Source organism: Rhipicephalus microplus, chromosome 1 (assembly GCF_043290135.1).
Source record: "Rhipicephalus microplus isolate Deutch F79 chromosome 1, USDA_Rmic, whole genome shotgun sequence".
Classification (NCBI taxonomy): Eukaryota; Metazoa; Arthropoda; class Arachnida; order Ixodida; family Ixodidae; genus Rhipicephalus; species Rhipicephalus microplus.
Window position 1 is genome coordinate 189,618,783 of NC_134700.1, and position 13,652 is coordinate 189,632,434.

Sequence of the window (13,652 nt, forward strand, 5' to 3'; positions counted from 1 at the left end):
AATTTTATTGTGCAAAGGATGGATGTCACTCATCTAAATTCAAACAGCAACGTGGAGTACCTCAAGGGGCGGTCCTATCTCCGCTGTTATTCAATGTGTTGATGAGCTCAATTCCCATTGAACGAGATATCACTGTCTACATTTATGCAGACGACATTGCATTTTTCGTTGCAGACAGTGACATTTATTCTTTGCATCAAAAATTGCAAAAGTACATGTATTCTCTTGAAATTTGGCTGCATTCAATTTCATTGTCTCTAAACATCAGTAAAAGTGCGCTCCTGGTGTTCCCTATAGCAGATTCTATTCAAATTTCAGTACTTTATAATCAGGAACCGATTCCACAAGTAGAGTCTATCAAATATTTGGGCATTATTTATAACGAGAAACTTAACTGGAGCCCTCACATAGACTATATCGTGGCAAAGGCACAACGAGCTTCAGGTTTATTGCGAAGGTTGAGCAACAGAAAATATGGGTTACGTAGACACACCTTATTAATGATATATAAAATGTACATGCGCCCAATACTCGAATTTGGGTGTATATTATTTTCGGGTGGCCCTACGTACAAAATTAAACCGTTAGTTCTATTAGAGCGAGAAGCGTTACGGTTGTGTTTGCGACTCCCCAGGTATGTCGCTATTAATGTACTATATCAGGAAGCTCGCATACCAACTATTCTTTGCCAATTCCGTATCTTAACAGTACAAACATACTTGAAATTTTATGGCTTATCAGCGAGACGGTCTGCATATGCCTTTATTAGTGACCCCGACGCCTTCTTCCTCGCTCACTGGCCACGCTTTCGTACTCCCCAGATTATTTTTGTACAAAAGAAACTTGAAAGCATAAAGGTGGATATCAGATCGGTAATTGGAACCAAAGCATTAAATCACAATATTACGATAGAATGTGATGAAATTTTTCCCCCACTATCTAAGTTTCAATCTTCGAGTTACTTAAATGACAGGTTAGAAGACTACATAGCTCATGCGGAAATAAAGAACATAATAGCCACAGACGCTTCTGTGAATAAAGAAAAGGCAGCAGTAGGAATCGTCTCAGATTACCTCGGTTGGTCATTCTCGGTAAGACTACCAGACTTCACTCCGGTTTTCGAAGCTGAGCTCCTGGCTATTATTTTAGCGCTACGAAAACTTCCTTCAAACGAAGAGAGTGCAATGATAATTACTGATTCTCTTTCGCTGTGTACTACTCTCACAGCTTCAGAACAATCACGAGCTCTAGCGACATTACAAACATTAGTTCCACCTCATGTGAAGTTCCTGAAGTTAGTCTGGGTCCCGGGACACTGTGGCATACGGTTGAATGAAATAGCCGATTCACTATCTCGAGCCACACTTGATGGCCCTGTGATCTCGGTACTACCAGAATCGGAACACATAGTGTCGATCAGATATAGAAAATGGGCTATTTATACGGATATTATGGAAAATATTACTAAACATACGGACTATCAGCACCTAACATACCCCTGGAAACCTCAGTGGAGTCAATCTAAAAAGTTAGCAGTTATTTTAACCAAATTTCGATGCCGTGTCCCTCCATTAAACTTTTACTTGCACAGAGCTGGTCTGGCGATATCCCCCCTGTGTCCATTCTGTGAAGAAACGGAAACAATAGAGCATTACTTTATAACATGTAAAAACTATTCATTAATTAGGAAAAGACTTTTAATTGTTCCTTTTCAAGCAGTAGGTTTAAATCTAACTGCAGATAATGTTCTAAGTTTCGGTGCCTTTAGCTTGGGACATTGCCACAGGAGCGTATTCGATGCTGTATGCAATTTCATTCGAGAATCAAAGCGCATGTCATAATAATGCCTGCTTAAATATATTTCTGACGACACTTGTCTAATTTTGAATGAAATTTGCATATTCATTTGATTGTGACCGGGTGAGATAAGCTCGATTGTCTGGTCTACTCAAAATTTCTGTCTTCCACTGTAGTATTACCTCACCTTTTCTCTTCTTGATTCAATCTTTAATTATTTGTTTAGTTTAATATTCCTTTTTAGTTAATGATTATTTTCTATTACATCATTAGTTTTTTGATTAAGGATAAACCTTTTAATATATATCATTTAGGATACTTCTAGATTTCATGGCCAATCCCCCATAGTGGGTATGTGCCAGTGCGAAGGGGCAACAACAACAACAACAACAAGAGCATTGCCATCGTCTGGCTCGCTCGGCTGTTCGCTCCCTGGCTACGCTTTAAAATCAGGCAAAATTTATCAGACCCTGCACTGATGGCTTCTCCGGAGTACAAACACTTGTTTTATCTCTGGCGTAGTGAACGGTGTAGTTCAAGGAAGATGGAAGTTGTCATCGCAAAATTTCGTTGCCACGTTACCTCACTTAATTTTTACTTGCATAGATCAGGTATATTCATTTCCCCATCTGTGCATTTACTGTAATGTAGCCTAAACGATCAGTCATTTTTTATTACAATGTCGCCGTTTTGATTTATTCAGGCAAAGCATGCTAGCACCACCTCTTCAAAAACGTGGCTTCAATTATCCCAACCTGATCTTCTTTCATTTGGAGCTTCTACACTGTGTTTCAGCCACAGGGATGTTTTATTTGCCATTCAAGAATACATCACAGCGACTAAACGATTTTCTTGCTAAGTTACGGTTTCACTATTTTTTTATATTTTTTTAACAAATTTGCAATGGACATTTCCAATCAGAATAAAATCACAAAAGTTTTTTATGAATGACGTAATGTGTAAAGTATCCGACAAATTCACCTTATAATCGGCCTATCCCCTCCTTTGCGTACGAGCCTTTTGCACAGGGAAACAACAACTACGCTATGCCGGCTGCTGCTGCTATCTCCCCGGTTACTGTGTATACCAATAAACCCCCGTAACAACTGGTGGAGGTGCTGGGTTGCGCCAACCTGGAACTTCGCAGCCGAAAACTCAAGCCAGCCACTGCAATGCCGGATCAACCGCAGCAACAACCTGCTGTCCTGGTGCCCACATCGGTCTGCCCTTGCCCATTGCGTAAACGTGACCCACCAATCTTCAGCGGTACAAAAGAGGAGGATGTTGAAGACTGGCTCGCCGAATACGAACAAGTAAGCGTGATCAACCGCTGGGATGACACTGCAAAGCTCAGCTACGTGTCATTTTATTTGAGCGGCGTCGCCAGCGTGTGGCATCGAAACCACCAACGTGACTTCTCGACGTGGGCTGCTTTCACAACGCACGTGACGGAAGTATTCGGGTGCCCCGCTGTTCGAAACCTTCGAGCCGAGCAACGGTTGCGTGGCCACGCACAGCAAAATGGTGAAACATTCACCAGCTACATTGAAGACGTTGTCGACCTGTGTAATCACGTCGATGTCGCAATGGCCGATGCCGATAAGATCAGGCATATCTTGAAAGGAATTGAAGACGACGCCTCACAGACGCTGCTGGCAAAGAACCCGTCCACAATGTCTGAACTTGTCAGTCTTTGCGAACGTTTTGATGAGCTGCGCAAACAACTCACAGCCACGCACCGCTCTCATCCACAGGTGACTCAGTGTCGAGATTGGCTGTTGCTCCTGATAACTCATCTCTGCTGCTACATATTAAGGATTTTGTTCGTGAAGAGGTTGCTCGCCAGCTTTCGCTGATGCTGCTTGTTCGCGACCAGTCGAATTCTCCGTTGGCGCCTCCTCTCTAAAACATCATCAGGGACCAGGTCGCCGAAGAGGTCTCGCCTTCGCTCCATCAAGTTCTGACTGCTGCTCCCCTGACGTACGCCGCAGTCGCTTCCAGGCCTGTGATACAAGGTTACAGCCCTCGTATTCCGCCAATTCGCCCGCCAGTATCGCCGCCCGCCAGTCTGTCGTACAGTACACACGAGCCAACGACCCTTGGCGCACGCAAGACAACCGTCCCATTTGTTTTTATTGTGGCCTTATTGGACATGTGACCCATTACTGTCGCTTTCGTGGACCACCTATTTCCAACAGTGTGCGTCCACCATGGGTCGCGTATGCGCCACGTCAACCCCGCCGCCGTTATTCAGACGACTACGAATCTGATCCTACCTCCCGGACCCCACCCTCCTCTCGCCGCTCACCTTCTCCTCGCCGCCGCTTCCTTTCTCCTATGCACCTAAAGCGGAGCCCTGGGCGCAAGGAAAACTAAGTAGCGCAGTTCAGGAGGCGAGAACTGCGGTTCCGGCGAAATGCATCAAGCCTCAAATTCCTCCCCGAAACGTTATCGAAGTCGCTATAGAAGGAACATGTATGCTAGCCCTTGTCGACACCAGCAGTGCCCTTTCACCCATTGATGCCCGCATTTGCCGCCATATCGGGAAAGTCACGACGGCTGTTTCTAGACTATCCCTTCGTACAACCAACGCGCAGCACGTCGAGCCATCCTATGCCTGCACAGCCCGTGTCGTGATCCAGGTTGTTCTTTATGTGATCGAATTCATCGTGCTGCCATCTTGTTCTCACGACGTCATATTAGGGTGGAATTTCCTTTCAACACAACGTGCGATCATCAATTGCGCCTGCGCTGAACTCGGGCTGTTCCCATTTTCGACAGATGTCATCAATGACAAGGACACATGTCGCAAAATCACAGTTTGTGACGACACCCTTGTGCCTGCGCAGTCTACATTTCTCGTCTCGATCTCTTGTGACTCTGAAGACAGCGGCTCAGTGCTTTTCGCACCGTCTGCACTTCAAGTTCTCCGCCGATCACTGCCATTTTCATTTGCCGTTTTCGAGTTCTATTTAGGCACCTCTGTGATGTACATGACCAATCCATCGCTCAAGCCAATCACTTTGCGACGCCGGGAAACCCTCGGCCAAGCCGAGCCGCTGGCATCATCTTTGATATTCGACACCATGGATGACCCCGCAGATATGGCCCACCTCGACACATCAACTCTTCGGCCACTACAGAGATATTTCACACCAGCTGTAGCCAGCGACCTTACGACGACACAACGAGACCAACGTCTTCGCTTGCTCAACGATTTCTCTTCTTCTTTTGACTGCCAAGCAAGGGCACTCGGCCGCACAATGACAGTTTCGCATACTCGACACCGGAAGCCATGCGCCCATTTGACAGCATCCTTACCGAGTATCGACGAGTGAGAGGTGCCTTATCGATGACCAGGTGAATGACGTGCTTAAACGTGGTGTAATTCAACCTTCCAACAGTCTTTGGGTATCACCTGTCGTCCTTTTGAAGAAAGATGGCACAATACGATTTTGCGTCAATTATCACCGGCTTAACAAGATTACCCGAGGGTTGCGTACCCGTGTCCACGAATTGATTGCGCTTTCGAGTGTTTGCAAGGAGCGGAGTTCTTTTCTTCCTTGGATCTCCACTCTGGCTACAGGTAAGTGCCCATGGCTGAGACTGACCGCTCGAAAATGGCGTTGGTAACACGAGATGGATTAAACGAAATTACTGTAATGCCATTCGGTCTCTGTAACGCGCCCGCCACCTTTGATCGCACGATGGACGGCATCTTACGTGGCTTGAAGTGGCACACTTGCATATGCTATTCAGATGATATTGTCGTCTTTGCACCAGATTTCTCGACCCATCTACAACGGTTGCATCAAATTCTGACCTGTGTTCAAAATAGTGGTCTCCAGCTTAACTTGAAAAATTGCCTATTCACCTCTAGAAAACTAACTATACTAGGCAAGGTAGTCTCGAAAAAGGCATTTCTCCCGATCCTGCTAAACTTTGAGCCATATCCGAGTTCCCGAAGCCTACTAACCTGAAAGCACCGCGCACCTTCATTGGCCTATGCTCCTATTTTCGGCGCTTCGTTCGTAGTTTTGCTACTGTCATCGCACCTCTCAATGCACTCCTCCAAGGCGACAACGAACTATCTACCTGGTCATAAGCTTGTGACGATGCGTTTACGACACTTCGACGCCTGCTTACGTCTCCGCCAATTTTGCGTCACTTTGCTCCGAGCGCACGCACAGAAATTCACACTGATGCTAGTGGTGTTGGCCTTGGTGCTGTGCTCGCACAACGTGACGATGCCAACGCTGAATACGTGGTTGCATATGTCAGTCGTGCACTCACAAAACCTGAGACCAAATACACCATAACCGGAAAAGAGTGCCTGGCCATCAAATGGGCTCTGCAGAAGTTTCGCCCCTATCTTTACTGTCACCCTTTTGACGTCATATCAGACCACCACGCTTTGTGTTGGTTGTCAAACCTCAAGAACCCGTCAGGGCACCTTGCACGGTGGGCACTCCGACTCCAGAAATACGACATCCGTGTCGTATATCGTTCCGGCCAACAACACTGATGCTGATGCTCTGTCACGCTTCTCACTCATCTCAGACGCCAGTGCATCTAGTCCCAATCACAATATTTCGCCACTTGACATCTTTACATGCCTCGGAGCAACGAAATGACCCATGGATTGCCACAATTCTAAACTATTTGTCAAGCCGTCTGACCACTCCTGCTCGACGAGTACTACGCCGCCAAATGCTGCCATCTTGGGCAGCATTACGCTATCCGCGATGGTCTTTTATACCACCGTAACTACCACGACGATGGCCGCACATGGTTATTGGTCGTGCCCCGCCATCTTCATCGCGATCTGTGCTGCGCTTTCCGCAATGAGCCTCAGTGTGGCTATAGTGGCGTGTTCAAAACGTACACACACCTTCGCCTACGCTAATATTGAGGTGGAATGTACAGCTTCGTCTGCAAACACGTCCGCTCATGCCTCGCCTACAACGAAGCAAACCAGTCTTGCACATCTTCACATGTCACACAGGTCCCGTTAATTCGGGAGGCAATCGCCGGGCTAATTCCAAGGGCCGAAGTATCGGCCCCCCGAACCGCACCACGAAAGCGTGGACAATTAGAAGTGGTCCTTTCTGGCGCGCCAGCGGACGCCGGCTGTGGCCCAAAGAACAAGTCAGATCCGAGAGTTGATAAACAAAACAGAAATATATTCTCAATAATGGCAGATCAAAAACAATACACAAGTATGCACATTCCACAATAGTTGAATACAATATGTCACCCACCAAACAACGTACTACACAGTACAATCAGCCACACTCGAAACAACGGACACAGACAACCATACGCACTCCAATGCAGTCGCATGCATTGAACAACCAAGACACTTAAAGACTAAAGAGATAGAAAATCTACTCAGTCCAAAGATCGTGGAACAAAAGTCTAGATGATACTCTTCCGAGAATCACTCACTCAAAGTCCAGCGTTGTTGTCGTTCCGTGACCCCCGAAGTTTCTCTTCCAGGAAACCTCGCCGAAGTTTCTCTTCCAGGAATCCTCACGTCTTCAATAGTCCACTCTCCAAGCTTCAAGCTTCTTCGCCAGAAACACGTCGGCTTCACACACGCAGCTGTTGCCACGCGTCTTCGCTCGATAGCGGTAAACACACACTCTTGCCTGTAGCTCGAGTCGTCACCCCTCAAGTGGAAATCATCTTCTCCTGCTTTGTCTCTACGGACAAAACCTTCGCCGACTACACGGCAGAATCCCTACGCGCTCTGGCGCTAACTTCCGTCTTCTCCTGATATTTCGTCTCGGCTGCTCGATTAAATACCTTCCGCGCGAGATTCCAGAAAGTTCTCATCATTTTGTCTTGGCGATGCGCAGCGAAGGCTGGGGGAAAGTTCGAGACGATACGAGGGCCGTCCGCGACGGATGACTCAACCCGGCATCACCCGCCCCCTCCCATCTAGAAAATTCGAGTGCTTGCTCGGTCGCCGTTGTGGGGTGAGGAGGTTCGTCGGCGAGCCTACGCTTCCGAGAGGGGAGGGTCGCGCGCCCCGGGGAGTCCTTGGATGCTTGTTTTCTCTTTTTTTTCATTGACCTCGCGGCGTCTCTCCCGCGCGTTATCGCAAGAATTTGGCGGCGCGCCCATTTTGAGCGCTCGTTCTGTAACACTGCCCCCAACTTTAAGAATATTATCTCATAATATTCAAAACCACACAACGAGCGCGAACAGTCACCACACACTCTCACAGACTGTAACACAATCCGTCGCTCATGACACTTCACATTCACAATAGATCACTCAGTACAACTGTACATTGCAATTCAATCTCACAACACATAGAATATAGCCCCAGGTACAGGAATACAATGCTCCATCACATATTCGAAACAATACAAGTATACAAAGCTCTCATTACCACAATTGTACAATACTATACATCACATCACCGCAACAAACATTTTGATTTGCTCGACATACAGTTCTGACACAGGATAACAAGAACTTTAACACAACATATGGCACTCAGCCCTGCCAAACACATTTCGATTTGACCTCAGCACCTATCCTGTGCATTTCGAGTGGCGCTTGCGCCCTTTCTTGCGGTGCTCTCTCGATCTCTTCTTATTGTTTTTGTTCGTTTTGTTCCGGCGAGCCTCTTCCAACGACGGTATCTGAGGCGGCGTCTCAGCCATCGTTGTGACTTCCGACACTGCTAACGGGTCATGACACTCAACCGATCCTGCCCGGTTATTCATCCGCTTGTTCACGTCCAGACAATTGGCCTGGCTGGCCGACTCCATCACCTTTACACTGTCGCTCGGTTGAGGTCGTGCCGGCGTAAGTCCAGCTGCCCAGTATGTGAACTCATTCAACACGATCATCTCCTCATTCACTGTCTCTTGCACCGCGGCTTCACCTTGGGCTCTAGTGAGATCCGCCACAGGATGCTCCTCCACTGTATCTCGCGGTCGCTGGGTTGGCGAGGATTCTATCTTAGGGTCTTCTCCCAAAACTTTCCGGATCATACGGTCCTCGCGCCCCGTCAATGTTTCCGATGACAAGGTCGTACAGGGGGGTCGTCATGCATAAAGCAGTAACCTTCCCGCTGAAGTACGGGGTTTTAACCTCAATTTCTGCTTCGGGAAGCATCCGAACCGTACGGTCAATTAGGCAAACCGGTTTCGTTTTGCCTGTTAACTCACTTTCCCGTACCAAATTTCTCCGCACGATAACAGTGAAGCTGCCGGTATCTCTTAACACCGTAATCTTTTTGTCTGCAACTTTTCCAGGCAGCGTTGGCAATCCCTTCGAAACACCGGTTGGCTGTTTTGTCATTACAGCACCAACAATAGGGATTTTCTCCCCATTTTTCAACTCTACAAATTCGTCGGTGACGGCATTATCATCGGATTTTGGTGCTGCTAGCACACAGGACACCTGGTGAGTTTGACTCGCTCCGTTTCGACATGCGTCTGCTTTGTGCCCAGTCTGACCACACTTGAAACATTTTACAACCGTGGGGCTCGTGAAGCTAGTTCGGCAGTTTTTAGCACGGTGACCCATGGTTACACAGAAAACATCGCGGAATGCTCTCCGGTGCACGCTTCTTTTCTTCGGGAGCCGATTTCTTCGAATCTTCAGGACACTCCTTCTTGACCCTGGCCAAATTAGTTCCACCTTGCGCTTCCAAGAATTGATCAGCCAATTCGAGCATGCCTTCAAGTGACTCAGCCTTCCTCTCTTTCAAGTACAGCGACAGGCTTGGGTGGCAACTAGTAAGAAATTGTTCTTCAATTAGGAGCTCTCTAAGCTCATCGTACTCCTGCGCTGTCCCTGAAAGTTCAATCCATCTGTCGAAATAATGGCAAAAACGGGCGGCATACTGCGTAGCCGTCTCACCATCAGCTGGCTTTCCTGTCCGAAATCTGTCCCGAAGTCCTTCCACAGTAAATCTAAATCGCTTCTGCAAAGCAGTTTTCACCTTTGCATAGTTGGCTGCATCGGTCGGCGTCAGCCTACCGTACACACTGAGCACTTCACCACTCAAGCAAGTACTCAAAGCAGTTGCCCATTGATGTTGCGGCCAATTCTGGCTCCTCGCAATCGTCTCAAATTGGTGAAGGTACGCGTCAAGGTCGTCCTTCCTTTCATCAAACGCTACGAGCAGCTTGCTGGGGTTCAAGCGGAAGCCGTGGTCCTCCCGTTCTCTGCTTTCAACTCTAGCTTGGACCGGAGTTTCACTTCGCTGTTGTAAACGGAGCCGCTCGAGTTCCATCTCGTGCTGTCGCTGCCGTTCCCTTTCCTCTCTTTCTTATTTCGCCCTCTCAGCTGCCAGTCTTTCTCTCTCCAGCTCCAACTTCAATTTCTGCTCTCTTTCTTCTCTCGCCCTTTCGGCTGCCAACTTTTCTCTCTCCAGCTCCAACTTCAATTGCTGCTCTCTTTCTTCTTTCGCTCTCTCAGCTGCCAGTCTCTCTCCCTCCAACTCAGCTGCTTTTTCTTCCTTGGCTCTCTCAGCTGCCAACCTCTCTCGTTCCAACTCAGCTGCTTTTTCTGCTTTGGCTCTTTCGGCCACCAACCTTTCTTTTTCCAGCTCAGCTGCCTTTTCTTCTTTGGCCCTCTCTTTTTCTTCTTTTTCCTTCTGGGTGACCCACTTCCGTAGTTCGACGCAGAAAGACCCATATTCTCACCAAGAGCTACTAACTTTTCGAGATCCATCGTGTCTTGCAAATGCAGTCTTGCCGCGTGCAAAAAGTATCTGCCTAAATCAGTCTATCGGAACACTCCACTGCACTCGTTAACGAGAACGCTGAACAACACACAAAATCGTTCCGATAGCACTATCAACACTCGAGGCTCTTTCTCTCTACTTTGGACACACTGTGCACCAAAAGGTCCTCGTCGCGGAAGTCAGGTTATTTGTCACAGGGGACTCGTTAATTCGGGAAGCAATCGCTGGGCTAATTCCAAGGGCCGAAGTATCGGCCCCCCGAACCGCACCACGAAAGCGTGGACAATTATAAGTGGTCCTTTCTGGCGCGCCAGCGGATGTCGGCTGTGGCCCAAAGAACAAGTCAGAGCCGAGAGTTGATAAACAAAACAGAAATATATTCTCAATAATGGCCGATCAAAAACAATACACAAGTATGCACATTCCACAATAGTTGAATACAATATGTCACCCACCAAACAACGTACTACACAGTACAATCAGCCACACTCGAAACAACGGACACAGACAACCATACGCACTACAATGCAGTCGCATGCATTGAACAACCAAGACACTTAAAGACTAAAGAGATAGAAAGCCTATTCAGTCCAAAGTTCTTCGAACAAAAGTCTAGATGATACTCTTCCGTGAATCACTCACTCAAAGTCTAGCGTTGTTGTCGTTCCGCGGCCCCCGAAGTTTCTCTTCCAGGAAACCTCGCCGAAGTTTCTCTTCCAGGAATCCTCACGTCTTCAGTAGTCCACTCTCCAAGCTTCAAACTTCTTCGCCGGAAACACGTCGGCTTCACACACGCAGCTGTTCCCACGCGTCTTCGCTCGATAGCGGTAAACACACACTCTTGCCTGTAGCTCGAGTCGTCACCCCTCAGGTGGAAATCATCTTCTTCTCCTGCTTTGTCTCTACGGACAAAACCTTCGCCGACTACACGGCGGAATCCCTACGCGCTCTGGCGCTAACTTCCGTCTTCTCCTGATCTTTCTTCTCGGCTGCTCGATTAAATACCTTCCGCGCGAGATTCCAGAAAGTTCTCATCATTTCGTCGGTGCGATGCGTAGCGAAGGCTGGGGGCAAGTTCGAGACGATACGAGGGTCGTCCGCGACGGGTGACTCAACCCGGCATCACCACGCCCCCTTCCATCTAGAAAATTTGAGTGCTTGCTCGGTCGCCGTTGTGGGGTGAGGAGGTTCGTCGGCGAGCCTACGCTTCCGAGAGGGGAAGGTCGCGCGCCACGGGGAGTCCTTGGATGCTTGTTTTCTCTTTTTTTTCGTTGACCTCGCGGTGTCTCTCCCGCGCGTTATCGCAAGAATTTGGCGGCGCGCCCATTTCGAGCGCTCGTTCTGTGACACCACAGCACCTCTCCAGCCGCTTCCCTGCCCAGTTCATCCATTTGATCGCGTCAGCATTGAACTGTACGGGCCTCTCCCATGCACTGGCGCTGGCAACCGCTGGTTTGTCGTCACCGTGGATCACTTGCCAAGATACGCTGAAACCGCTGCATTACCTGCCGCAACAGCCAAGGTCATTTCCTCGTTTATTCTACGCAGCTTTGTTCTCCGCCATGGCGACCCTCGGTAACTGCTCAGTGATCGCGGCCGTGTATTTCTCTCAGACGTATTGCAATCACTCCTATCCGAATGCAGAAGTATTCACCGCACCACTACCGCAAATCCAGTCTTGCATATCACCTGCCAACAGACGGATTAACGGAATGATTTAACCGAACTCTGGGTGACATGTTGTCGATGTACGTTGCGTCAGACAACTGCAATTGGGATCTTGTTCTTCTGTTTGTCACATTCGCCTACAACACCACCTCCCAAGCCACCACCGGCTTTTCACCATTCTTCTTGCTATACGGCCGTGAACCCACTAGCACCATTGATACAATTCTGCCGTATCATCCAGACGTTGCCGACAACCAGCCTGTGTCTGCGGTGGCTCACCACGCCGAAAAATGCCGACAACTGGCCCATTCTTTCACCTATCCGACCAACAGTGTCGCCAAAAACAGCCTCACGACACCGACATCCCTCCTGACCCTTTCACCGTCGACTCTCTCGTGTGGCTTTGGGTCCCGCCAGTTGCTGCGCCCGGCCTTTCGTGTAAGCTTCTTTTGAAGTATCACGGACCCTACCGCGTGGTTGCGCAGACCTGTCCTGTGTATTATGTGGTTGAACCCGTTACGCCATCTTCCGACTTTCGTCGTCGGGGGCGAGAAACAGTCCACCTAAACCGTGTCAAGCCGTATTATGACCCTCTGACATCTTTCTAGGTCTCCATAATGGCTATCTCTCGATACCAGGGGTTATTCTGAGGAAGAAGATGAACACATAGGGAAGCGCATTGCCATCGCCTGACTCGCTTGGCTGTTCGCCCCTTGGCTACGCTTTGCCTGCTGCTGCTGCTATCTTCCCGGTCACTGCGTACCCCGATAAACACCCGTAAAAACCGGTACAATATTTTGTTAGTTGGGAATATATTTTTTGAGTTTCGCCCCTAAAAAATACAACACACTCACTTTCCCTACGCATGCTTTGCATAACACTGATTCCCAATATATGTGGTATCTGCCAAATGTTTCCAATGTATATTCTGAATCCCAGTATGAATTCTGAATTCAAAGAATTTAAAATGAATGTTAATTTTCAACATTACTCTGTAATACTATGTGTTAAAGGCCACTCAACCACTGTGCGATAGACAGAGGCGGCCATTTTGCTGGCGTCAGAAAATAGTACAACACGATAGACAAACTACGCCAAGTTTAATAGGTTACGGAACGAAATATATACACAACAATGTCCAGTCAGACGCTCAGTGCCCCGACGCAGCTGTGCTTGGCCTCGTCATCCACACCGAAGTCGCGAAAATGGCCACTGGATGAAGAGGACCGCGGCAGCCGGTCCACCAATGGACAGCTACACTGAACTGGCCCACCAGTGTCGCTGAAACTTGTCGTAGGTAACCTTGACGTCTGCGTCCTTGACGAGGCTAAGCCGCTTTCTTCATCTTCGTCGTCGTCGTCGTCGTCATCGTCGTCTTCCGCGCACCGTGATCAATCGCCAAGTCCTCCCCGCCGGTCCACCGACAGTTCCGCTGAGCTTTGAAGCTCGAGTCAGGCATGAGACGGACCAGGCA